The sequence below is a fragment of the Tamandua tetradactyla genome, chromosome 19 (assembly GCF_023851605.1).
Source record: "Tamandua tetradactyla isolate mTamTet1 chromosome 19, mTamTet1.pri, whole genome shotgun sequence".
NCBI lineage: Eukaryota > Metazoa > Chordata > Mammalia > Pilosa > Myrmecophagidae > Tamandua > Tamandua tetradactyla.
In genome coordinates, this window is record NC_135345.1 from 16,694,210 (window position 1) to 16,719,690 (window position 25,481).

Consider the following 25,481-nt stretch of genomic DNA (forward strand, 5'->3'; position numbering starts at 1 on the left):
GCATATGGTTCATTCTTCAGGATAGACCATACATTAGGCCACAATACATGTTTCAATAAATTTAAAAATATTGAAACTATGCAATGTATCTTTTCTGATCATAATGGGAGAAATGGAAAATTCATAAATATGAAGAAATTAAGCAACACACTCAAACACTAAAAGGTAAAAAAAAAAAAAAAAGACACTAAAAAGACAATTAGGAAAATATCATGAAGTGAACAAAAATGAAAACACAAAATACCAAAATTTATGAGATGCAGCAAAGGCAGTGCTGAGAGGGGAAATCCTAACTGTAATGTTTCCAGTAAAAAAAGGAAAAAAATCTCAAATCAAAGGCTTAACTTCACAATTAGAGAATCTAGAAAAAGAATGGCAAACTAAATCCAAATTAAGTAGAAGAGAGGAAAGAACAGATTAAAATGCAGATAAATGAAATGAAGAATTAAAAAAATGGAGAGGATAAGCAAAATTAAACATTGTTCTTTGTAAAGACTAATGAAACTGACAAAACATTAGGTAGAACAAAAAATAAAAAAAGAGAGGGGACACAAATAACTAAGATCAGAGATGAAAGGCAGACATTACTACAGACACTTTGAATAACTGTACAATAACAAATCAGATAACCTAAATGTAATCACAAATTCCCAGAAACACACCAATACATATGCTGAGTCAAGAAGAAAGAGAAGATATTAACAGACCAATAACAAGAGATTGACTCAGTAATCAAAAACCTTCCAACAAAGAAAAGCATATGATAAGAAGGTTTCATTGGTGGATGTACCAAACTCCAGTTCTGCTGCTCAATCACTTCCAAAGAATTGAAGAGTAGGGAACACTTCCTGTGCTGGTTTGAAGCTGTTTGTGTACCCCAGAAAAGCCATGTCTTTCAATCCTGATTCAATATTGTGGGATGGAAATCTTTGGTTAGATATTTTCCATGGAGATTGACCCACTCAGTGTGGAATATGCATCAACAATACCATAGTGTGACCTTTTGATTAGATGGACCATTCAAGGTGGGTCTTGATTTGTTTACTGAAGCCCTTTAAAAGAGGAAAAATTCTGGAGAAGACACAGCTGCTTCAGAGCCAACAGAGTTGCAGACATTTGGAGATGCTTCAAGTGCCAACAAAGAATGTAGATGCCTAAACATGGATGTTTGGAGATACAGAGCCCAGGCTTTTAAAATGTATTATAAAGCTACAGTAATCGAGACAACATGGTACTAGCATAAAGACAAACATGGACCAATGGAATCAAATTGGGATTTCAGAAAGAAATTCTCACATCTATGGCCAATTGGTTTTTAACAAGGATGCCAAATTTTACTCAATGGTGAAAGAATAGTCACTTCAACAAATGGTGTTGGGAAAATTAGATATTAATATTGAAAATAATGTAGGTGGACTCCCACCTTACATCATACTCAAAAATTAATTGTTAATGGATCAAAGACCTAAATATAAGAACAAAAACAAGAGCTCTCCTAGAAGGAAATAAAGGGAAGCATCTTCTGGATCTTGTAGTAGGCAATAGTTTCTCAGACTTTTACCAAAAGCATGAGCAACAAAAGAAAAATAGATTAATGGGTGTTTTAGTTTGTTAAATGCTACCAGAATGCAATATAACAGAAATGGAATGGCTTTTAGAAAGGGAATTTATTAAGTTACAAGTTTACAGTTTTAAGGCCATAAAATTGTCCAGACTAAGGCATCGAGAGAAAGATACATTAACTCAACGAAGGCAGTGTCTGTCACATGGGAAGGCATGTGGCTAATGTCTGCTGGTCCTTGTTCCTGGTTCTGTTGTCTCCAACTTCTGATGCCAGTGGTTTCCTCTCTAACTGTGGGCTTTCAGTTCACTTCTTTAGGACACAACTCTGGGTTCTGGCTTGCCTAGCATCTCATGGGAAGGCACATAATGACATCTGCTTGGCTCTTCATCTCCAAACATCCTTGTCTAGGTGTCTGCTTTCTCTGTCGGCACTCCAAGAATCTCCAAATGTCTGCATCTCTGTCAGCTCTGATCCAACTTTGTCTCCTTGGGCTTCTGCATTTTCAAATATCTGTGTCTGCATCTGCATGTGAGGTTTCTCTAAAAGGTTTCCCCTTTTAAAGAACTCTAGTAAACTAAAGAAAACCCATCTGGAATGGGCAGAGCCATCTCTCCATCTAATAAATAGTTCACACACACACTTGGGTGTATCACATCTCTATGAAAACAATCCAGTCAAAGTTTCCACCCTAAACAACAGGTCTGCCCCCTACAAGATTGGGTTAGGAAATAAAACATGGCTTTTCTGGGGCACATAACAATTTCAAACCAGCACAATGAGCTTCATTAGAATTAAGAACTTTCATACATCCAAGGCATTCATCATAAAGGTAAGAGTCAATTTATGTCATGGGAAAACATTTCGAAATATGTTCTGATAGGGGTGGGTTTACTATCTAGAATATATAAATGAATCCTTTAAGACAATAACAAAAAGAAAACAACCTTATTAAAAATGATAAAAATATTTGAAAAGACATTTCTCCAAAGTAGATATATAAGTAGCCAAAAAGCACACAAAAGATGCTCAACATCATTAGCCATTAAGGAAGTGCAAATAAAAGTCACAAAATGGGTACAATTTCACACCTACTAGAATGGCTACTCTTAAGAAATGGAAAATATTGAGTGTTGGAGAGGATATAGAGAAATAATAACATTCATTTTCTTTTGTTGGGAGTGTATAATGGTGTGGCCACTGTGGAAGACAGTTTGGTGGTTCCTCAGAAAGTCAAGTGTAGAATTACCATGTGACCCAACAATTCCATTTCTAAGTATGCACACAAAAGAATTGGGAGCATGGTCTTAGACAGTCATTTGTACAGTAATGTTCTTAGTGGTATTATCCACAATTGCCAAAAGATGGGAGCAACCCAAGTGTCCACCAAAAGATGAATAGATAAACAAAATGTAGTAATACAAACAATGGAATATTGTTCAGCTGTAGACAGGATTGAAGTAATGAAACCTGAAGCAACATGAATAAACCTTGAAGACATCATATTGAGTAAAATAATCCTGGCACAATATGATAAATATTATACAATCTTACTGATATCAAATAATTAGAAAAAAAATCACAGTGTCAGAAACTAGAATATAGTTTACCTGGGGCTGGAGTAGGGGTAGGGAATGGGAAAGTAATGCCTACTTGGCACAGAATTTCTCTTCGAGGTGACGGAATAATTTTGGTCATGGATGGTAGCACAACAATGGGAACGAAATTAACACTCTTTTGGTTTGCTAACACTGCTGGAATGCAATATTCCAGAAATGAATTGGCTTTTACCCAGGGCATTCATTAGATTACAAATTTACAGTTCTAAGGCCATGAAAATGTCCGAATTAAGGCATCAGAAGGGAAATACTTTGACTCTGAAGAAAGGCCACTGATATCTGGAGTTCCTTTGTTACATGGGAAGGCAAATGTGATACCTGCTGGTCCCTTGCTTTTGGGTCTATCTCTCTCAGCCTCTGTTTCCAGTGGCCTTCTCTCTGACCATCTGTTACTTTCTTAATTCACCAGGGACACTCTCTGAGTTCTCTGTGTCCTGTGGGTCTCCTCTCCGTAACTTCAGGGCATCATTCTCCTTCTGTGTCCTTCACTTGGTTTCATCTCTCTGCTCTCTGTTTTGTCTCTCTCCAAAATGTCTCTGGGCATTCTTTTCTTTGTTTCCAAACATCTTTCACTCTCTTTCAAAAAGGGCCCCAGAAAAGGATTAAGGTCCACCCTGAATTTGATGGGCCACATCTCCATGGAAACAAACTACTCAGAAGGTTCCTCCTGCACTAGATCTGCATCCATAGGAATGGATTAGAGGAAGTTGGACTTTTCTGGAGTACATAACAGTTTCATACCAGCATGAACACCATTTAGTTATATATTTAAATGTTGTTAAAAGGAGAAACTTTAAGTTGTATATTTGTGACTAGAGTAAAAATTTTTAAAATCAAATCATAAGACTGTACCACACAGTGAACCATAAAATAAACTTTTGAGTATAGTTAATGGTAAAAACCTAATAACATTTTTCCATTAATTGTAACAAATGTAAGATGTTAACCATCGGGAAGATGTATGGGGACTCTTAATTTCTACGTGACTTTTTGTAAATCTATAGCTTCTCTAATATAAAAAATATATTTTAAAAAGGAATATATGTTTTAGATGAATAATGTAGACAAAAACCTAAATGACAAATGGATTCAAAAGATGAACAGGCATGACATAGAAGCAAAACAGAACTGGCCAAAAACAATTCAAAAACCTTTCAACTTCCTTAGTAACAGGGAAAATGAAAATCAAGATAAAAACAAAATACCATGTTGAACGAATGGATTGTCAAACAATACAAAGGACAAAAATTTAAAAGTTGAGCAATGTCAAATTTTGGAGGAGATATGAATCAAAAGGATCATTAACACTTGGCTATTAAGTGTATTAATTGGTACAACTTTGAAAGCAATTTGGCATTCTATTGTAAATAAGTATTTGCTAACATAGCACCAGAAACTTCCCTTCTATATGTCCAAGAGAAATTCTGTCACAGGTGTACCGAGAGATGTGTACACAAATACTCTTAGTTGTATTATTCATAATACTAAAAAAAAATGGAAATGATCCAAATATCATACTGCCAAGAAAATGGACAAACAGGTATAATTAGAAAATGGAATTTCATATGACAATATTAAATGAAAACTATACATATTATTTTGGGTCTCCTAGGAACATACTATACTAGGGAAATACAGTGGTGAAGAAAAAAGAAAGTGATGCAATCATACAAAAATAAAATTATATATTATAAGGGTTTTGCATGGACAAAGAATGCTAGTATGATATAGACCAAGGATTATAATTAATCTACTTTCATTCAGACTGGAAACAAATTTTTAAAAGATGAATTACTTTATTACATTTTTTAATAAAGAAAGAAGCTTTGAAAATAGGATCATTCAGGTTTTTTTGTTTGTTGTTTTTGCATGGGCAGGCTCCGAGAATCAAACCAGAGTCTCCAGCGTGGCAGGCGAGAACTCTGCCACTGAGCCACCATTGCTCACCCAGGATCATTCAGCTTTTTTGTTGTTGTTGTGCAGGGCAGGCACCAGGAATCAAACCCAGGTCTCCGCATGGCAGGTGAGAACTCTGCCTGCTGAGCCACCAATGGTCCCCCCCTTCCAGTTTTAACTTCATGTTTCAGATGGCATTCCAATTCAAGATCTCTTATTGCATGGATTTGCCCAACACGCACTCACACTCATACAGTCAATTCTCATTGTTCATGGTAGTTGTGGTCCATAAATTCACTATAAACACCAATTTGCAAATACTGAACCATTGCTTCCAGGGGATCACAGGTTAGGTTTCTGCAAGCCTCTGGTCACAACCAATTTTTTTATCAAAGATCATAAGTAACCTTGTTTAATGGATTTTTCTGGCTAAAGACACCTTATACAATATATATATTCCTTAAAAATATGTGTTTGGGGGTAATGTCATCAACATGGCAATGTAAACAGCTACTGAAAAGTTCTCCCCAGAGATTAAAAAAAAACATAATTCTGAATTGTTCATAACTCTGCAGAAAGGTATAGACTGAGAAGGACCCTACAAATGTGAATTGGAGAAAGAGAAAAATATCAGGTAGAAAAATTCCACCCTGGATCAGCTGATCCTCCTTCCTCCCTCTCATTCAGTCTCAGAACAGGAAGGGCACAAAAACAGCAGCTGGGATTCTTCTCATTTTCACTAGAGACACAGACTATAAAATCTCTCACAGCAGTGGGACAGAGCCCCACTGCTGGGAGACCCAGGCGGCAAGGGAGGATATTTCAAGGACCAAGTCAATGACTGATGAAGAGTCTGAGAAAATAAAGATAGACATTGCATTTCCAGTTCTGGGTCTCAAAGCCCTCACGCACCCTTGAGGAAACAGCAGCACATGACCTGATCCTTGCTTGGGGGAGGTCTTAAAACTGGGATAGCTGGGGATGTCCTTTGCCGGTAGTAAAGCGGGGAACACAGATCCACATTAAGTCATATTTTGATTGGCTACAGGAACCTCACAGTTTAAGCCCTACCCAGTTAGAAGCAGGTTGGGCAAAAGAAGGCAAACACCTTCTTTTCTGAGGCTGATGGAACAGCAACCTCTGCTAAGCAGACCAGAAAGTGCAAGGGAAGATTAGGGTTTTCAGAGTCTCTCTAGACCCTACCCCAGGCACATCAGGGTTTGTCTATATCCCCTGTGTGGAATCCAGCCCTGTTTTGGCAGAGAAATACAGACAACCCAATTGTTAAAACACTGCTCTAAAACAAACCCAGGTATTGCTGGCCAGCAAAACACACACAAAAAAAAAAAAAAAAAAAGAAAAAAAAACAAAACACCACTGGAAGTCAGCAGATTTGTTTTACCCCCACACAGAGACCTTGTTGTGGTGCCCAGTGCCAACCTGCATTCCTGAGTCAGGCTGCTGTGGGTGTTTTGCTTGCAGAGAGACTGGGGGTGGGGTAGTGTCTATCTGACAATTGGCCAGCAAAAGAGACAAAAAAAAAAACATAGAGAGCAAAGCAAAACAACAAAAAATGCCTAGGAAAAAAGAGAAAATGACCCCCAGAATAAACCAATCAAGAAAATCAGACGCCTAGACAACAGCAAATGATCAAGAGTCACACTTTGGAAGCACGGCACTCTGGAAGGCAGTTGGACAGTTCCTCATGAAGCTAAGTATAGAATTTCCACATGATCCTGTAAGCTGCTATTAGGTATATACTCAGAAGAACTGAAAGCATGGATACAAATGGACGTTTGCACACTGATGTTTATGGCAGCATAATTCATCATTGCTGAGAGATGGAAACCACCCAAATGTCCAACAACAGATGAGTGGGTAATCAAGCTGTGGTATATACATACAATGGAATACTACACAGTATAAAACAGATTAAAGTCATAACACATGCAACAATGTGGATGAACCCTGAGGACATTATGTTGAGCAAAATAAGCCAGAAACAAAAACACAAATACTATATGGGCTCACTAAAATGACCTAACATTAATTAGCAAACTCTGAGAATCAAAGTTGAGAACACATTACCAGGAGATAGAAAGAGGGTGGAGATGGGCATTTGGTGTTGAAAGAATACAGGACATTAAACAGAACTGGTGATAAAGTTTCAGATATGGGTATCACAATATTGTAAATATAATGAACAAAGCTGAGTGAGTTTACTGTTGAAAAGAGAAGGCTGGGACATGTATGACACCAGAAGGAAAAGATAAGGGATAAATACTGGGACTGTATAACTTAGCAAAACCTAAAGTGCACAATGACAGTGATTAAATATATAAATACAATAAAGTTTTTAAATGGTGGAGAGTAAATGAATGTCACCATTGCAAGGTGTTAAAAATGTGATGGTATATGGAAAAATACAATTAATGCAAACTAGGGTCTATGGTTAACAGTAATATTGAAGTGACCTTTCATTAATTGTAACAAAGGCAATCTACCTAAGCTAAATGTCTACAAAAAAGAGACATATGGGAGGGATATGGAATTCTTGCTTTTGCTATTGTTTCTCTTTTTTTTTTTTTCATTTTTATTCTTCTTCTTTGTGAAAGAAATGGAAATGTTCTCCTATTGATTGTGGTAGTTTATGCATAACTATGTAATTTTACCAGGAGCCATTGATTGTATACTTAGGATGGATTTTATGGTGTGTGACTAAAACTGTTAAAAAAAATAAACAGAATGATACAAATGCTGGAGAAGATGTCGAGAGAGAGACGTACCTATTAACTGTTTGTAGGAAAGTAGAATGTTGCAGCTGCTCTGGAGGCCAGTGTGGTGGTTCCACTAGAAGCTAAGTATTGGGGCACCATATGACTCTGTTACCCTATTATTAGGTATATACCTGGAAGAACTGAAAGCAGGGACATGAATAGACATTTGCAAGCTGGTGTTTATAGTAGCATCATTCACAATTTGCAATGGATGGGAGAGAACTCAGGGTACCTTGATTGATCTAGAAGAGTGAGCTGTGGTGTATACATATGACAGAATATTGAGCAGTTGCAGAAAGGAATGAAGTTGTGAGGTATTCATCTAGGTGAGTGATCCTTGAGGATATTATGATGAATGAAATAAGCCAAAAATAAAAGGACAAACATTGTATGGTCTCACTGATATAAACTATAATGAGTAAACTCTGAGAATTGAATTCAAGATCATAGGATAACAGGAGTTATAAAGTGGGCAGAGATTGGGCAATCAATGATTAAGGGGTATGAAATGTCCAGTAAGCCTTATTGTAAAGGTTCCTTGACTGTAAGCTCTTACAGCAGTCACATATATTCCTGAGTTTTAACTCTTATTTTTTTCCTAAAATCTGAGATACTATGATTCTTGGGTATAACCTGTTAGTTTCTTGGAACTTTGGGTATCTGTGTGACACCTGAGGCTCAGAGTTAGAATTTTACAGCTCTGAAAGTCAGCATAGAGCAGCTGCTAAAGAACTTCTACTTCTGTGTGAGACCAAAGAAAGAGATGTGTATTTTGTCCAAAATCTAAATTTTCTGTAGCACACTCTAATTTAACTTGTCAGGTTAAGTTTTCTAAACAACCTAATTATGTTCGATAGGGAATGAGATCTTGTTATTTTGCATATATTAAGGTAATCCCCCGATGCATTCCAGAGTATTTTGGCTGAAAATAAAAAGTATTAGCAAATTCTCCTTGAGCGTCTGGGGAAAAATGTGGAACTATTAATCTTCCTCACCTGAGGAATTCCTGATATTCTCTCAAGCATTAGGGACTCCCAATTTAATAAGCCAAGCCCTTGATCTTGAGGTTTGCTCTTATGAAACCTATCTCTGCAATGCTAAAGTTAGCCTACTTATACCATGTCTAAGATTTGCCCCCAGAGGACCTCTTTTGTCCTCTGTCCTCAGATGTGGCCTCTCTAAGTCAACTCTGCAAATAAACTCACTACCCTTTCCCACTATGCAGATCCTGACTCACAAGGTTATAATTCTCCCTGGAATCATGGGGCATGACTCCCAGTAATGAGCCTGACCCTGGCATTGTGGCATTAAGAATGCCTGCTTCAGAAAAAGGGGGCAAATAAATGGAACAAAATAAAGTTTCTGTGGCTAAGAGATTTCAAATAGAGTCATGAGGTGATTCTGGAAGTTACTCTTATGCAAGTTTCAGCCAGATATTGCAAATTGCCACAATATACCAAGCTGCAACCAACAGTACTTCTGAAAAACTCTAAAGAATACCCTAGGCTCTATCTGATCTCTATAAATATTTTATCTCATAAATTAACTTTTTCAGAAACATAAGGCCTCCAAATTGTTCCTATGCCAGATAAGACCTGAAACCGGAGGTAAAAGTCTCTCCAAGAACATCAACTAGTTTCATACCTTTACGTCATATGGTCAACACCCCTTTCCAGGATGAAGAAGTTAAAATCATCATTCCTAGATATCCCTGAAGGTTGAAAGAATGATTAAATGAGAGAGAGGAGGCGTAACAGAGAAATTTGGATTTAACAAATGATTATGACTACTGATTTATTATACAGATATTTTTATTTTCTAGTGTATTAGAACAGCTAGTTGGAAATAGCAGAAATTTTTGAGCTGTAATTCAGTAACTATGGCCTCTAATAATGAATGCATAGTTATATAGAAAAAAAAATCAGTTGCCCTTGTTTGTATGGATCTACTTCTGGATATTTTATTCTGTTCCATTGATCTATATATCTATCTCTGGCAATAATACACTGTCTTAGTTAGTTACCTTTATTGTAAGTCTTTAAACTGGGTAGAAAAATTAGGGATCAATAAGAGATGGGCGATAAGGGATATGGGATGTTCGGAGTTTTTTTTTTTCTTTTTATTTCTTTTTCTGGATTAATGCAAATGTTCTAAGATTGATCATGGTGATGAATACACAACAATGTGATGATACTATGAACCATTGATTGTATACTTTGGATGGATTGTGTGAGTATAAAGATATTTCAATAAAATTACATTTGAAAAAAGTAAAAATAATTACATGCAGCATTTCTTTATGATACAACAATATTTCAACTACAGAAGTTTTGTGCAATATTGTACTGTACTGTGGTGAGAAACTAATAAATACTGTACAGTGCAGTAAAGAAAATAAAGTCCTGAAAAAGTTAGACAAAGATTAAGCATTTAAAGTTTTATAAAAACATTATCTAAATTATTACTTGTGAAGGAATTGTTGTATATATGATGGGGCAGTGCATTATGTGTTTACACTCCTCCATCTTGGCCTGCCCCAAGAAAATGAAGGGAGGCATTGATGAAACTTATTGTGCAAAAGAGGAAGACATTGACAAAGGTGACATGTCAAAATCTAGGAGTTCTAACTCAGGAGTTTGGTTATAGTGACTCATTGATTGTATAGATGATTTTCCCTCTTGAACTGGTTTGAAAATTTGTGTCAGTCTTGTCTGCTTGGCTTTTTGCCACAAATACCTAAGCATCTTGTGTAAGAAGAGAAGGCAGTTGAGGTTAGGCACTTAAATTTCAGGTTGTTTTTAGTCATAGGATCACAATCTTCTATGTCATTCAAATTTTTTTCCAAGGCAGAATTCCATTCTGATATTTTGGCTGCGGCAAGCGAGACAATTCTTGGAGTCTTCAGCTGACTTCCATTGTTGACCTTGTCATCACTGATTCTGACATCTTGTTTTGCCATCTCATCCAGGACTTGTTGATAGGTTCTATTGCCTTCTCTGGCAAAATTTCCTCCACATTTTCTTGTTTCATGTCACTGAACACCTTCTCAATTTATTTGCCTCGCAACATGAATTATGTTTTGACACTGTTCTTTATATTTTCTGTAATGCCTTCAAAGCCTTAGAAATATTTCACAAAGTCTGGCCAAACATTTTCCCAACACTTATCAATAGTAGTACATTTGATGTTATCCCAGGCTGTATCAGCATAATCATAATATTGTGTATAATTACTGACTTCCATTCACTGTCTCTCACGATGTTTTTCTTGTTGGCACCAAGAGCTTTGCCAGCCTTACTAAAAGTTCCCTCCTATAGTGTACCTTGAAAGTTTTTATGATGTCCTGTTCAAGGGGTTGGATGAGATATGTAGCATTTATGGAGCTTGAAAACAATTCCTACATTGGAGTGGGCATTTTTTAGTGCTTCATGGCAATGGACTGGGACATTATGAAAATTAATGAAACCTTTAAAGCAAGATTTCTACCCTGAAGATAGTGTTCAATTTTGGGGATGAAGCACATATGAAACCAATTTCAAAATATTTCAGATGTCATCCACACTAACTTGTTCTAGCTCAAATCAATTGGCATATGGCTCTGATTTTTCCCTGTAGGTGGTCTTAGATTTGGAGCTCTGTACACCATTACAACTTTGCACTTAAGTCACTCTTGGCACTGGTGTATAATCATAAGTTTGCACAGTCTTTGGATGATTTAAAGCCAGGAGCTTTAGATGCTATTTGTACTATATATGTTCTACTAACATCTTTGTAAAACAAGCCTTGGAAACCTGCTCACCAGCATCGAAAACCTGCTCCTCCACACAACCCTTTTCCTGTATATCATGTAGAAGGTATTTTTTTAAAAGTTCTTTTTCAGTCTCCTGATATGCAGAAACTGCCTCACCTGTTAGTTTAACATTTTTCATAGCATGTCAGCTTTTGAAATGTACAAGTGTTTTAGTTTCCTAGCCTGCTGAAAGCAGGTATCATAAAAGGGGTAAGACTCTTAATAATGGGAATGCATTAGCTTACAAGCTTGCACTTTTCAGGCCATGAAAATGTCAAAATCGAGGTATCATCAAGGCAATACTTTCTTCCCAAGAACCAGCTGCTGGCGATCCTGGACTCCTCTGCCATGAGGCAAAGCAAATGGCAGCATCTGATGGTCTCTCTCCCTTCTTTTCTGGGTTTTGTTGCTTTCAGTTTCTTGTTTCTGCACTTTCCTCTCTCTCTTCCTGTACTTTCTGTGTTCGTTTTGTTTTTCAGAGGACTCTAGTAAGAGGATTGAGACCTTCCCAAAGTATGACTTAACCGAAGTAATCTAAAGTTCCTGCTTACAATAGGTTCACACACATAAGAATGGATTAGATTTAAGTACAAAATTTTCTGGCATACATTTTGTCCCAAACCACCACAACAAGCCAGCCAGCACTAGCCAAGAAAGATTCAGCATTTTTCTGACCCTGGGTAACTGACCATAAATTTCCCTGTCTTTTAGTCTCACAGTAATGCTGTCCACTGTGCTTTTATTTATTGGTTGTCATCTCACGAATTCACAAATGTGGTCACTTTTCCATATTTTCCACAGCTCATCATGCATTAGAGATGTTACATTAGTACTTTTCAGAGTGGCCTACATGCAGATGGGCAAATTCCACCTTCTTTTTTCTGAATGGACTGTATTGTTCGTTAATTAATTGATGTCACAACCAGCTGCACTAAAAATCATGCCTGAACACAGCTTATCATATGTATTTTCTCTGTAAGGTACATTACAACTTTCATACTCTTAGGAACAATGGACAGCACTTCAGAACTACTCATGGGGGTCATTTTAAACAGTAAAGTCACCAAGAAAAAGCTCAAAAATGGGAAAACATGGTACTAAATAGAATATGAGAGCTGAAATAAGAAGGCAGGGTTGCCTTATTCAGTCTCAGCTGGGAACCTGCATGTCAAGCAACTCAATTTTTTTTTTATTAATTAAAAAAAAATTAACCAACACAACATTTAGAAATCATTCCATTCTACATATGCAATCAGTAATTCTTAATATCATCACATAGATGTATGATCATCATTTCTTAGTACATTTGCATCGATTTAGAAAAAGAAATAGCAAGACAACAGAAAAAGAAATAAAATGATAATATAGAGAAAAAAACAAAAATAAAAAAATAAAAAAATGCATAAAAAAACTATAGCTCAGATGCAGCTTCATTCAGTGTTTTAACATAATTACATTACAATTAGGTAGTATTGTGCTGTCCATTTTTGAGTTTTTGTATCCAGTTCTGTTGCACAGTCTGTATCCCTTCAGCTCCAATTACCCATTATCTTACCCTATTTCTAACTCCTGATGGTCTCTGTTACCAATGACATATTCCAAGTTTATTCTCTAATGTCGGTTCACATCAGTGGGACCATACAGTATTTGTCCTTTAGTTTTTGGCTAGTCTCACTCAGCATAATGTTTTCTAGGTCCATCCATGTTATTACATGCTTCATAAGTTTATTCTGTCTTAAAGCTGCATAATATTCCATAGTATGTATATACCACAGTTTGTTTAGCCACTTGTCTGTTGATGGACATTTTGGCTGTTTCCATCTCTTTGCAATTGTAAATAATGCTGCTATAAACACTGGTGTGCAAATGTCCGTTTGTGACTTTGCCCTTAAGTCCTTTGAGTAGATACCTAGCAATGGTATTGCTGGGTGCAACTCAAATTTTTTGCAACTCATCACATATCACAAATGACCACAAAAGTGTTACTAAAAAGTATTGATTTGGGGGCTTCAAATGAATTTTAGTGAGTAGGTGAATTTGCAAATATGGAATCTGTGAATAATGAGAAATGGCTGAAAAAAAAAAAAAATATATATATATATATATATGCATACACACATGTATTTACATATATTTTCTAAATACTGCAAGTGTCATATAAGTATATATGCATACATTAAAAGGAAATGTGTGGCTAAGAAATTTTTCCAAACACAATCAAATTAGAAAGTGATAAGATTAGAAGTGGGGCTAAGTACCAGGCTCTGAAACTTCCTAGAGAGAGAAAGTGACAAAAATCATTGACTATGAAAGCTGAAGGAGAACTTACATACCTTCCTAATTTTATGGATGTGGAAAACATAACCCACAATATTAATTAGTAATATAAATGTCATACCCTTCCAAACTTATTTTCTTTCTAAAATACAATCTGATAACTTCCCTCCCTCACTCCACACTTAAAACTATAGTCCAAAGCTCTATCTACATAGCAAACTAGCTGCCTTGGAAACAGTTCAGTCCATTAAATGTTTTATTAGTCCATTAAATGTTTAAACAAATTGCCAATATGTTTAAATCAAGAATTTTCATATAAAAATATGGATTTCCAGTTCTTACTGAAATATGTGAACTTGCAACAAAGTTTGTGCATTCACACATGGTAACATAATTGGAGCTGAAAAACTGATGCCTTGTTAGATAGGAAGGAAACTTGACTAGTTTGTCACAGTCTCTACCACTCTATGGTTGTCTTCAATAGCTACCATTCATCCTTATGTTTGCCTTTCCTACTTCGGCTTTACCCCTTTCAATTGCCCATGCTCTAGTCATGCAAGATGACTTATCTACCCTAGAGGTTGACATGCGTTCTCACACCCAGATACATTTTCTCATATTATTTCCTCAGTCCTGTAATATCCTCACCCTGCTTTTACATCCTAAGAGCCTATGCTTATTCTTCAAAGCCCTACCTCCAGTTTATCCTTTTACCTGTCCAATAGAATTGTATAAAATGATTGGAACCAGGAGCTCTGCATCAGTTCACGAGTTAGAACATATCACTAAATTTCTCTTAACTTTCTCATATGTAAAATAGGAGAATTTAGTGACATAATGCAGGTCAAATGTCTATCATATAATAGGGGCTCAAAAAGTATTAATTCAGCCTGAAAGTTTCCATCCTTAGTCGGGTCAGCCAGAGGATGCCGGTATCTGTTGATACTGGCATCGGAAGCTCCTACAACCCCCCTCAAAATAAAAATCAATGGAGAACTTGCCAAGAAATCAGCTTCCCATCATTTTAGGAGATATGCAGACAAGTGGCAATTGCCTCTGAAAAGGCATGCAGCCTCAGAGATACCCACTAGTGGTGATTTTTACTACTCAGGCATTCTAGAATTAGTGGCTGGATCAAGAGAGAAGTAGAAAGTAACAAGTTGAAGCAAGGGCATTTGAAAACATGGACATGCATAACAAAATGCTTCAATATAACATTGCCATTTAATTATTTTCCTCATGCCTGAAAGAAAGAGAAGAACACTGTTGATTGTGGTAGGGATAGAGTGAGACAATAAAGCAAAGTTTTAAAAACCAGATGTCAGATGGTACGCTCTGTCCCTTGCCATCTAGATAAGATTTTCCTGAACCCAATTCTATATACCATAGAACCCAAGAATTTTGCCAGAGTTGTCATCTCACCCTTTAGTATCTTGTTTCTCCCGCAGACTTCTGCAGGGGCTGTCTGCGTCATATTCCATATCAGTGCAAATAGAAACTCAGTATTTTCTTTGATAGCCACCAATGAACTTTCTCCCACAGAGTTTTGATGACCATAGGAAACTTTGCTTACTGAATATTTGCGAGGGAATCAGAAGAAGAATTCATATAACCAAAAAACAAATACTTCATTGAATATTAGGTACCCCCTCTTCTTAATATATTTTTTTACCTCACAATGTAGATTTCCACTATATATAAATATATATCGCCAGCTTCCCACCATTGTGGGGCTCACTTATCTTATGCATTTTCCACTTAATATCTTTTGGTTTCTTCCCCTCTTTCTTGGGTGCAAAACTGAAAAATTTTTCTCCTTCCACATGCAGTTTATCCATGTCTGCATTTCTTTGGCTCCTGCTCACTCTCATGTTCTCAGAGATTCTTCAGAGAAAGTCTGGTTCCAGCTGCTACAATAATAAACCCTGACACCTGGAATCTAGGACTTTTCAGGGAGAATCAGGCTTGGTAGTCAGGGTCACTGGAGGGAAGCTTGAGTAGCTTCAAAAGATACGATGAGGAAAGAGTAGCTTTAAAAGGGGGCAGACGAAGGGAGACTCATGATGCTCTCAGTCTCCTACAGGGCTTTATTGTGTAGCCTTGATCATTGTTAACTGTGCATATACCTGTCTGCAACACTGGACTGTGCAACCCCTGAGAGTGAGAACCATGGATCGCAAATGTCTCTGTAGATGTCTCCAGCACCTAAACAAACACTTAATACTGAGTTGACTGAGCAGTTAAAGAAGGAAAAAAAGATGGTTGGTTGAGCTCTTCCATACCCTATTACACCATCCTGAATTATAGCAATGACTAACATTTACTGAAACCTCACAAAGTACTGTGTGCTGTAAGTGTTTCACCTGTATTGACTCATTCAACTCTCATTTCAACCCTGTGATTTACGTGCTATTATTATGCATAAATGGAGACAATAGGTTTCAGTAAGTGGTTCAAGGTAAGATGGCTGGTAAGGGGGAAAGCTGAGATTTGAACCCAGAGTTTACCTCTAGACCTGATACATTGCCTTAACCACAAGCTGTCCTTATAATTTTGCATCATGTAAAATTATTACTTGGGGCACAGGCTCATAATGATATTATTTAGATAGATCTATTGCCACCTGGGGGTATTATAATTTATTAAATAAATTTGTACTAATCATGGAGCCATTGTAGAACACCAATTCTATAGTTTTCAGGGAGCTATGCATAAGCAGGAAAGGTAAAAGAAGTCTGGACATTTAGGCAAAGACCAGATTGCAGAAGATCTCCTTCACCAGACCACGGGGTGTGGGTTTTATCCTGTGTAGATGAGGGGCAGCCACTGAAGAAATTCAAGTGGAGTTGATGCAAAGATGGTTGAGGGCAGGAGTGGGAGGCAGTAACTTAAGTGTGTTAAGAGAAAGATCACTCTGACAGATGTCTGTACTGGTTTGGAGAGGGCATGAGACTGGAGGTAGAGGATCATAGTGATATAATTTAGATATATTCTCATCTGACAGTTTTGGTATTTATTGAGCAAATATTTACTACTCAAGGAGATATCAGAGAACACCTTGCAATATTGAGGCAAGAAATGATGAGGACCTGAAATAAGGAAATGGGGTAGAAAGGAGATCCCAATACTAGTGTTAGAATATTCAGGTATTGGTACCAAGTGAACATGGAGTCTTAGAAATCACACTGGGGTAATGAAGAATGATGATTCCCAAATTTGGTCTTTGGAAACTGAGTGTTGTATGATGGCATTCACTGAAGGAAGGAGTACAGAAGAGGGTTGAAGGGGAAGAATAGCCTAGGTTTGAAGGCACAAAGAAAGTGTCATCTGTGGGACAGACAGACGGTGGCTCAGGTAGGTGGTTTAATCCAGGTGCTAGGGGATCAGCTAAAAGCTAGATTACCTCGGAGGAGGTGTGAAATGAGAAGAAGGCAAAGGCAGAGCCCCAGGGAATGATATGTTTTGTATCGTAGATGGTGGCTTGCAATGTGTCTTCACTGGAACCCTGCCTGCCCCTAATATTCTGAAAAGTAATTTACTCGCTTTTAATTCCTGAAGAATTTTTTTTTTTGATGCAAGGAAGGGGACATCTGGATAAATGCTGTTCAAATGACTTTAACCATGGAAAATGTATGTTTTTGAGTTCAACTGGATTATAATCGAGGGGGATCATAAAAATGACTACTTTTTAACTTTATTTCTTAGCAGTTTAAAAAAGGTGACATAATTTTGTGAGATTTTTTTTGGTTTACTTATTGCTATTTCTTATGGATAGTCAGGATTGCTTTGTGGGTTTTTTTCCCTGGTTTTGCTTGGCCACTCCTTTCTGGAATCTTACTTAAGACCAGTCCTCTCTACTTTCAGTCCTTCCTCTCTGACCCCTACTCTTCTTCACCTCTGTGCTTATTCCATAATACAGATCCTGCCACTCCCTTTTCCAAGAACCTTCTGGAATGGCATCCCAAGCCTTCACATTCTAGCCCAAAGTTGCCCGTATTCATCCACCAAATTCAGTCACACCATACTCCTTGCCCTGCATTTTGCCACTCAGTTCTGCTTGTATTTAGATTCCAATAACTCCCCCACGTTGTTTCTTCCACTAAATGCCTACTTCCATCTACCCCCTCTTCTTCTGTCAAAGTTTGCTCTTAAAGGCCCAAATCAACATGTCCATTAAATTTTTTCCAGTCAAGTCTACCTTCATTATAACCATATGCAAATACAATAGAAAGAAGAGATACATAGATAAAATAAAAAAGGTTCAGGAATCAGATAAACATCAGATTTGATTGACATGTATACCCCAGTACCTTGCTTGTGTTTTCTTGGTTGTTGTTTTTCTTTGTTGCATGGGCAGGCACCGGGAATCAAACTTGCATGTGTTTTAACTCAACATATTAGTCCCTTCTAACTCATTTCTTTCCTTCCTTTGCATTCTCAGAAAATGAATGCTATTAACCAATCCTAGTCCCCCAACACACATTTTTGGATATATCTAAGTTATTTCTATTGCCTTTACCAACATTTCCTAAATTGTATGTACTAAAAGGAAAGGACAGCTCTTGTTGATGCCCCTAGAACTACCCACAGTTCCCATGGAATCCCTTTTATTGGCTGAATCCTTACATCTTCCAGTTCTGCCACCGTTGCTACTCGCAACTGACATCTGTAATTTTCTCTCAAGTCTTACCCTTGGGCAATTGGAACTGACTGGGAGTTTATGCCACCTATTAAACAGCCAGTAGCCCATGACTGATGCAGGTGTGCCAAAGCTTAGCTCTCTTGCCTTAAGCTACATGTCTTTGTTTCTTAGGAGTGCCAATACACAGCATCACAAACTTAGATGGCTTAAAACAACAGTAATGTATTGCCCCACAGTTTTGGAGGTTAGAAGTCTGAAATCAAGCTTTTGGAAGGTCTTACGCTCCTTCTGAAATCTGGGAAAAAGAAACTTTCCCACGCCTCTTTCCTGGTTTTGGGTGATAGCTGACATGACTCGGCTTGTGGCAGCATAACTCAATCTCTGCCTCTGTCACATGGTCTTCTCCCCTGTGTCTGTGTCTCCCCTCCCCTTCTTATAGGGACAACAATCATATTGTATTACGGGACCACCCTACTCAAGAATGACTTCATTATAACGTTACAAATTCCATCTACAATGTTCTCATTTCCAAATAAGTTTACATTCACAGGTTCTGAGCATTAGGACTTCAACATGTCTTTTTGGGGGGCACAGCTCAACCTATAATACCGTGCAAACTGTTTCATCAAATTACACCTCAAAGCTCTCTCTAGGATAAGAATGAGACTGGATCGGACACTGCTCAGCTTCTTCTCCTTCCCCACTCTGCTTTCTTCACTCCTTTTCAGGGTTCTCTTGAGAACATGCCCTCAGTAAGTCACTTGCACATAAATTTCCCTCTTAAGTTCTTCTTCCAGGAAACCTGACCAACTGTAGTTCTTTACTAAAATTTGTATCATCTAAAAAGTCCTGCACGATGATTGGAATATAGCAAGATTCTAGATACCATGTTGTTGAGTTTAATTGTATTAGCGTTTTGCTGAAATGATATTATATATATAGGAGAGAAATATCCTTTTTTTTCTTTATATGAAGGTATTCAAGAGAACTCTCTTGATTGTTAACGATAGAAACCCAGCTTAGAATAGCTGAAGTGGGAAAATGGTAATTTAGTGATTCAAGTCAAAGGCCTCAATAGTTTTAGGCACAGCTAGATCCAAGGGCTCAGATGACATTATCTATCCACTAATCCTACCTCTATGCTGATTCTGGTTTTCCTTTACACATTGGCTTTATTTTCTGTGATAGGTGGCTTCCTTCACTGTGCACAGAACAAAGGCTGTAACAACTTCAAATAACTGCATTCTTCTTTCTTATGACCCCAGATGGAGGAAACTCCTTCTTCTTTGCGTAACCATGCATAAAATCATGAAGAATATTCTGGCTGGCTAAATGCCTCTCTCTGAATGAATTACCATGGTCAGAGGAATGCAAGAAGTAAGCCAATCTCACTTGGGCCCAAGGAAACCGGTTCAGGACAGGTCTACCTGAAAGACATGGAATGGAATTCCCTTAGGAGAGTTTATGCCAAGTAAAAGAGTCAGAAACAAAAGGCTGTATAGTATATGGTTTCATTTATATGAAATGTTCCAAGTAGGCAAACTTATAGAGTCAGAAAGTGCTGGTCAGGGCTGGGAAGAGGAGAAATGGAGAGTGACTGCTAATGTGTGCAGGGTTTCTTTGGGGGTAATTAAAATGTTCTGGAATTAGATAGTGGTAATAGTTGCATAACCATGTGAATATTCTAAAAACCACTGAATTATACACTTTGAAAGGGTAATTTTATGGTGTGAGAATTACATCTTAATTTTAAAAAACCCAGTAACCTTGAATACTTCAGAGGTGAAATGACTTGTCAACGTTCAGAGAGCTCATTAGTAGTTCATGAGTATCTCTGGAATGACAAAAAAAAATTTGAAATATTTTCAGATCAAGACAAGGCAACCGATTCTTTGATAGCTGTCTTAGTTTCCTATATATAGCAACAGTTCACCACAATCTTAGTGGCTTACAGCAACACACATTTATTATCTCACAGTTTTCATGCATCAGGAGTCCAGGCAGGAAATCACTAGGTTCTTTGCTCAAGGTATTACACGACGAAAATCAAGGTACTGACTGATTTCAGTGTGCTCTGTTCTAATGCTTGATGTTTTCTTACAAACTCACTGGTTATGTGTAGAATTCATCCCTTGCTGCTATTTGCCTGGAATCCTATTCCTTGCTAGCTGTAAGGTGGAGACTGCCCTCAGGTCCTTGACACACACATCCTTCCATAGACTTTCTCATAACATGGCAATATACTTCTTCAAAACTGATGGGAGAATCTCTCACACTCCAAATATTTTCTCTCAAGAATCCCTTTTAAGGGCTCACCAAATTAGGTCAAACCCACCCAAGATAATCTCCCTTTTGATTAACTCAAAGTCAACTGATTTGGGACCTTAATTATATCTGCAAAATCTTTTCACTTTGTCATGTAACTTAAACATAAGAATGAACTCCATCTTATTTATAGTGTCACCCAAACTCAAGGGAAAGGGTTTGCATGAGGCATATACACCAGGGTGTATACACTTAGGGACCATCTTAGGATTCTGCCTGTAGAAAGAAAGTTGCCAGGACACAAATTAAATTTGAATTTCAGATAAACGATGAAGAATTTTTTAGTATGACTGCGTCCAACCCGAGCCTTTGGAATATTCTAGTATCTAAAGTAAGATCACAAAATCAAATGCTCATAGAGCCAATCAATAATTGTAATAAATATATTGCAATAAATTGTAATAAAATGAGTTGAGTGGGCCAGGTAGGAACCATGGCAGATTGGGGACCTTACGCCCCTGGTGAAGGGCCCAGGGTACCACAACTCTAGCTGGCAGTTGCTATGAAGACTCACAGGCTAAATGGCCAAAATTACTGACTGACTTTTAAGAGAAAGCATTTCGGGCAGGCCGCGGTGGCTCAGCGGGCAAAGAGCTTGCCTGCTATGCCGGAGGACCTCGGTTCGATTCCCGGCCCCAGCCCATGTAACAAAAACGGAGAAACAGAATACAATAAAACAAGAAAATGTTTAAAAATGTTTCCCTTTCTTCCTTCCTTCCTTCCTTCTCTCTGTCTTTCCTTTAAAAAAAAAAAAAAAAAAAAGCATTTCTATTGAATGTCAACTTGAATTCTCCTAGTAATGACAATTAATCCAAAATTTAAAAAAAAAAACTCTGTGAGCCATATAAAACATGTTTATGGTCAGTATTTTATACCTTCAAAGCTATACTTCAATCTTTAACCTGAATGTGTAATAACCAAACGAGAAAACTGTAAAAACTGTCATTCTCCCAGGATGAAGGTAAGGTGTTCTTTTGACTCTGTCCTCAGCTTTCTTCCATCTAAAGTTCACAGTCTTTATGTCCTTCTACTCATCCACTTCATTTGACCACTGAGCTTCATCTCTGAAACAAAATTGATTTGCCACATCAGAAAACTGATTTACAAGCTATGCAAGGCAGCCAAAATGCCAACCAAATCAAGTGCCAGATTTACAAATCTTCAAAAATGTACAATAAATTCCAAATAAAACCTTTCAATTTACCAATCTTTATTTGCAGGAAGCATAAATCAGAAATGATGATGGAATGGCACTGGCATTATTATGATTTAATTTTTAAATTCTGATTTTTTTCTTTTTGGTTTTTATTATATTCCCTCTCAAATTTGATCTTCTCTTTATAAGTGGATTCTAAGGACTATTTAAAAATAATAGCCTTAGTTGAAGCTTATAAAAGGGGCTCTGCTGATGGAGGTGCTCAGATTAGGTGATAAAGCCCTCGGTATTATTGAATTTAGAGAACCAAAAAAAAAACAAAAAAAAACATACTTCAGAATCATGTCTGGCCAGTGTTTCCTACACCAAGAGAATAAGGCCTGAGCATCATATTCCCAGTGTTTTTTGGGTCATTTAATACTCCCTCTGGTTTGATAGAGTTTGACTTTAAATGCATTTTTCTTTGGAGAAAATTCCCAATCATTAGCTCAGAAGTCATTAAGGACCTAATTTCCGTGCAGGGTAAGGTGAAAGCTTTGGAGGTGATAGGTACTTCGGGGTACTTTGCAGCTCAGGGGGTAGTGATGAGCCAAGGGGACATAAATGTTTCTTGGACTCCCTTAGAGATAAAAAAAAAAAAAAAAAAACCAGCCAGTGTTTTTAACACTTCTGCCTCAGCTCTCGTTCATCACTAAAAATGGAAAACGCTGCAGCATATTGATAATTGTCAATAAATTTTCAGTAAATATGGTAAAGGGGAAGGAAAATGGCTGACAAAGGAAACATGAAATGGGAAACACTTCTTTCCCACTTCTTTCTTGTCTTAGCTAACAGCACATAAACTTGGGGCAAACGGACCACAAAAGGTATATGACCCACCTTTTCTGATCCCTTTGGTGCTTGGAGACATGTCACCATTAACTATTATCATGCAATGGAGGGAGAAGAAGAGGTTCTGGGGGGTTGAGGCTGAGAGAAATGCAGGAGTAACTGAAGCATCAGGATTCCTGAGGTCGAGGAGTAGCTGATAGGAGTACAGAGAAGAGAGAGGATCATAGAATCCTGCTCAAAAGTTGCTTTATTAGTGTTTATTCATTGTGAAAATTCAAAGTGACAAATAAGCACTGCAAATCCAGCTTCTCTGCACTTTTGGAGTGGCAGTACTGTGTGGACATAAGCAACTGAGTCAGATTGTAGACTAACTTTGCGCACGTCCTCCTACCTTGCAATATCCCCCCTTCTCTTATACACACACACACACATACAGTTGATTATTTCACTCACACAATCACAGTTTGTGAGGAATGTGTGTGTTGGAATACCTTGGTGTGATGATTGATTCAAAATCTTGATTATGCATCTACCATGTGTAATATACTATGTCAGGTGATGGGTTGGCAGTTGTGGGGAAAAAAAGACATGAATGCTATGTTCTTGGTGCTTTTTTCTTAGTGGGGGAAAAACTGACCCAGTTGACAGGTGTTTCACATGTAAGCTTTTACCAAAAATCAGTTTTTAAAATTTCCATATGATTCACTTTTGAAAAAGTTAATTAGAGCAGATTCAACTTTATTTCTTTGATATTACTCTCACTGCCGCATGGAATTTGCTTTCTTGAGTGAGTTTCTTGGAGGTGTGGTTAGCATTTGAGAAACTGCAGCTAATAACTCTGTGCTCTTCCAGGAGAGTCACAGATATGAGCACTCTCTGTCCTTCATAACCGACCAGAAAAAAAGTGAAAGCACTGCTTTGTAGAATTCATTGCAGTGGGTGATTCTGTGGGCCCCATGTCCAAGTGCCATGGACCTTAAGCAGATACTTCCTATTGAGTTATGGAAAGTAAAATGGTCCCCACTGCTATTGGGGAAGGAGGAAGGGAACAGGGTGTGACTAAGTTTTCTTATAAAAAGTACTGCTTACCTTCACTGAGTTGTGTCTTCTGCTGGGTACTGAGATACAGATATGAACAAGATTGACTACCTGGTGGGAACTCACTGTCATAGGAAGGCAGAAAATGGGCAAAGTAATGCATAGATACAGTACCATAGAATCAATTTGCTGATCAAAGTGTTAGAAGAAAAATAATCATTTTACAGTTTTACCAAAGGGGGGAGTATTGTAAGGTAGTGATGGTTTCCTTCAGCAAAGAAGGAAAGAGAAGGATGTCATTCAAGACAGAGGGAACAGTATGTGCAAAGAAACAGAGCTTTGAAGATCATGACGTGTATATATGAAAAATTCAGGGAATCTGGAGGACCAAGGCTGAGGGACAAGGACAGAAAGACAAGCTGGGGCCAAACTGAAGGAACCTGAAACCACGTTGTGTTAGGATTGAATTCTGAGGGTCGGTGTTTCCCAAAGAGCAGCACGCATATCTTTGTTTGCACACCAGCCTATTTTAGGAACATTTTTAAAATCATTACTTATTTTAATTGTCCCTTATGTTTCATGGGGAAAAGAATCCTACCACATCAAAACTGAAATTTAAGATTATTGCTTGAGACAAAGGTAAGCTTAAAACACATTAAGTGAATTTCAAGAGCACCATTAAGGAAACAATTGTAAACACCTACATGAGTACAGCAACAAATCATAAAGTTGGGAAGCAGATAACTGAAGTTTGAGAAAACACTGTTACAGAGAGTTATGACTAGATTTTCAGGGCATTGTTTGTTGGCTATGCTATGCTTTCTTGAAGATCATTCAGGCAACCGAGTGGAGGATGGGCTATGGAAAGAGGGAGACAAAGGTAAATCTCTAGGTTGGGAGACCAAACAGTGGTTCAACAAAGACACCTGAAGAGTAGACAAACTAGACTATCTTTGTAGTGAAAGTGTTGAGAGAGACTGAGGGGCAGATTAAATACACTTATACTGCTTCCTGTCAAAATGGAGCACAGCTTGGCAAACAGGCAGGAAATGAGAAGAAGATGGCTACTTTTTGGGATGTAGCTTGCTTGATTATTATAATTTATGTTTCCTTCCCCATTTATTGTTACTAGAATCGTAACATTTTGTGATGTTTTCTGCCTGGCAGCTGCAATTGTAAGTGCTCATAAATATCTTTGGGAATGGATGAATCAGAGGGAATGAAAATGGACTTTCTGAGTTCATCATTGCTGTGTCTGGGTTGAACTGCCAGCTGCTTAAAGCATGCCACTTTGAAGTTCACAAGGTGCCATCAAGTATAAAAGAGGAGCCAATTTATACCTGGTGGGTTGATAGTTCTTTTCATCCCCTTTCCTTTGAGTGGCCCAAGTAACTTAAAACCTAATAGTTTCAACAAAGATCTGCAAAGGAGGGAAGAGAGAAAAGGGAGCATTGTGAGCACCATTCAGTTTTTCTTGTTTGGTATCTATCTTCATTTCCTCTCTTACTAGCATCCACATTTTCCTTGAAGAGTCACTGTCCCTTTAATTTAATCCTTGAGTTTGGACTG

At 37.6% G+C, this 25,481-nt stretch overlaps 1 long non-coding RNA gene across 6 annotated transcripts in view; it reads right to left on the minus strand.

The window, feature by feature from the left end:
- The window catches only part of LOC143663066 (uncharacterized), a 114,068-nt gene that overhangs the window by 77,092 nt on the left and 11,495 nt on the right, over window positions 1-25,481 (minus strand). For 4 of the 6 annotated variants that reach the window (XR_013165788.1, XR_013165787.1, XR_013165786.1 and 1 more), the window contains 3 exons: window positions 22,923-23,105; window positions 21,763-21,951; window positions 19,698-19,989 (listed from right to left, as the gene is read on the minus strand). This is a non-coding gene — a long non-coding RNA (uncharacterized LOC143663066). Of the gene's footprint in view, window positions 1-19,697; window positions 19,990-20,328; window positions 20,397-21,762; window positions 21,952-22,922; window positions 23,106-25,481 lie in introns of all 6 variants that reach the window. The other 2 variants (XR_013165789.1, XR_013165790.1) reach the window with 2 other exon arrangements.